At 33.1% G+C, this 2,764-nt stretch overlaps 1 long non-coding RNA gene across 1 annotated transcript; it reads right to left on the bottom strand.

The window, feature by feature from the left end:
* Positions 1-833: 833 nt before the first annotated feature.
* On the bottom strand, positions 834-1,987 carry LOC121366461. Its single transcript, XR_005957156.1, has 4 exons — positions 1,836-1,987; positions 1,617-1,710; positions 1,182-1,315; positions 834-891 (listed from the first exon to the last, which is right to left on the bottom strand). It is a non-coding gene; the product is annotated as an uncharacterized LOC121366461 (long non-coding RNA).
* Between the last annotated feature and the right edge of the window lie 777 nt (positions 1,988-2,764).

Raw genomic sequence — 2,764 nt, 5'->3', positions numbered from 1 at the left:
CCGTGTATCATGTGGGGGAATGAATTAAATCCTTAGTGTTTCTTGATTCCTGTGATTTAGTTTCAACCTAATTGGTCTGATTGCTAGCCGCTAAGTAAATAAAGTCTAAGTTATTGCATAATCGATATGTGACACAATAACAATTAATTGAATCATACATGAACGCTAACAAGCTATGAAAAGTGTATTTTCATTGTATAATTAATTTTTACATGTTCCAGTGAATATTAGCACAGAAATGTATCTGTTTGATAGAATGGTTATGCCTATTTTGCAGTATGGCTCCGAGGTAGCTAGCATTAATAATGTTGCTGACTTAGAAAAATTTGAAGTCAAATACTGTAAAAAATGTTTTCATCAGTCCACGATGGTTAGGTTTTGCAATATACTCATTATTCCTGTATGAAAGAATATTTGTCAGAAATCATGTCTACCTGATTCTTTGACTCTTCACTATTTCAAGACTTTTAATACATACCTGGAGTAGTTGTACTTGGAACTGGTGTTGTCTCATCAAGAGATATGTATAACCAATGTACATGGCGTTATTTACTGCAAACTTAATGTTGTAGACAACTTATGCATAATATTAAACATACATATCACTGCATTAGTAAATTTGATATATAAATGAAAGTAATTTCTTCATTCATTTTGGAAAATAAATATTTGCCCAATTAGCCTTAAGGCTACACAAAGTACATATCATGGAATCTTAACTGATTCATTTTTACAAAGTGGTATTCAAAGAAATCAATGAAACATTTATTTTCGTTATATCTTCTTACCTTTCTTGCATACAAGGACATCAACATTTTCGGCATCCGTCTTTGTAATGTTTGTGATTATAACCTTGTCAACTGGTTTCCCATATACATTCACTACTCCATCCTGCAAATGACAAATAATAAAATATATACATATTGCTCTCAAGCGGAATGGTGTGGCATCAAACGATGGATAGGCAAGCATTTCAATTATAACAATTCAACCAATTGTGAGCATGCAATGCTACACATTTAGACACATATCAAACCGACATCAAGTATAGTTCAATACATTTGTCAATTTGATATAAATGCACCTTCAAAGTATGGATGTCCTTAGATTGTTCCACTTACTATATTTATATTTCAAATCCTGAATAACACACAGCGGTCTCTCTGACACAGCATTCATACCTTAGGTGTTTCCTCCTTCACTACCCGAACATCCGGCTTCTCTGGAACTTCCTTAAAGGTGGAACCTTCTGGAACCTCCACTTTCACAACATCACCGTCGATGGTCACTGGTACGTCTTTTGTAATTTCAGTTCCTGTTTAAAGTAAATAGAAAACAAAAGGGTGTTAAATACAAGAATCCGCCAAAACCAGTCAACATATTAGTATTTCCCATGTGGTATTCATGTAATGTCCCATATTCATATTAAACATACTATGTACCTATGGTTCATTATTTTTCTCTATAGATCCAAATAGCCACATGTTGGCTGTTCATACCAAATTAGAACAAACTGGTTCATTCACTTAGCCACCATCATTGACATTACCCAAAAGCATTGTCAAGAACAATGTACAACATGAGCCAATAAACAGTCCACTTCTGACAATGCATACCTGTTTCATCAGTGTAAGTGACAGTAATCGATGTTACGTCTTTAGGAGCATCTTTGGGGTACCACAGATCCACAGTACCTTTAGGAGTGTCCGTCTATTAAAAAGAGGAATAAACAACTCAGTAAATTCGCTTGAACATATTTATAAACGTAATTCATCAACGACCTTTCGTATATTATTGTAAGATACAAAATAATTCCGATTTGTCTAAATTCTTACCGTAGTGAGATACACTTTCACATTATTTGGAATGTCTTTCACAGTGTCTAGTTCCCCATCAACTGTTATTACAGCAGTATTTGTGTCTTCATTGTAGTCAAGAGGTTTTTTCCCTGAGAGATATCACTCATTACGTTAACCAGTACACATCCTGAAGAAAAGAGGAAAAGGTGCATTTGTATCAGTAATACGTTCTTCAGAAAAACGAACAAAATGAAAACATGTCATGGCGTTCAGTATTGACGAAAACCAATCAAACACATGTAACCATGTCTCTGTTGCAGTTGGGATTCATATGAACCAGGCGCATGTACAGAGGGTGGTTCAAGGTCCACTGATCAAAACTAATTTGACTCTAAAATGCATATACCTGTATTTGTCCTGGTATATTATACAAATTTCCAGGAAGCATATAATGGTAAGGACTGGGAAATATAGGAGAAGAAGAAAGAAGATATAATGGTTAAAACACATAATAATAAATTGATAAATAAATAAATAAGCAAACAAACAAACAAACAAAAACAAAAAAATAAATAAACAAATAAAATAAATAAATACATGGGGGTGGGGGTAGGGGGTAAATCTATACTAGCGCGAAACGAAAAAGAACTGGAATTCGAAACAAGCTATTGTTAGGAAATACGTTTCAGTCAAAGAGATTAAGCCATGGTGTCCATTGTTGATTAAACATTTCGTAATTGCAATTCTTGCATAAAATAAATCTTTCTATTTCAAACTTGTTTCGCAAAATGTTTTTAACTCCATTGATATTTAATATTTCTTTCTGTACTTTCATACAATAGGTATATTATTTAATGTTGATAATAAACCAATTTACAAAGTTACTATTTTCGTTATTGATCATACCAAACATAATAATATCTTGACGAAAAATAATGTCAATTCCTGTTTCAGTCAATATCCAT

This window comes from Gigantopelta aegis, unplaced genomic scaffold (genome assembly GCF_016097555.1).
Source record: "Gigantopelta aegis isolate Gae_Host unplaced genomic scaffold, Gae_host_genome ctg5822_pilon_pilon:::debris, whole genome shotgun sequence".
NCBI lineage: Eukaryota > Metazoa > Mollusca > Gastropoda > Neomphalida > Peltospiridae > Gigantopelta > Gigantopelta aegis.
This window is presented reverse-complemented; position numbering and strand designations above follow the sequence as displayed.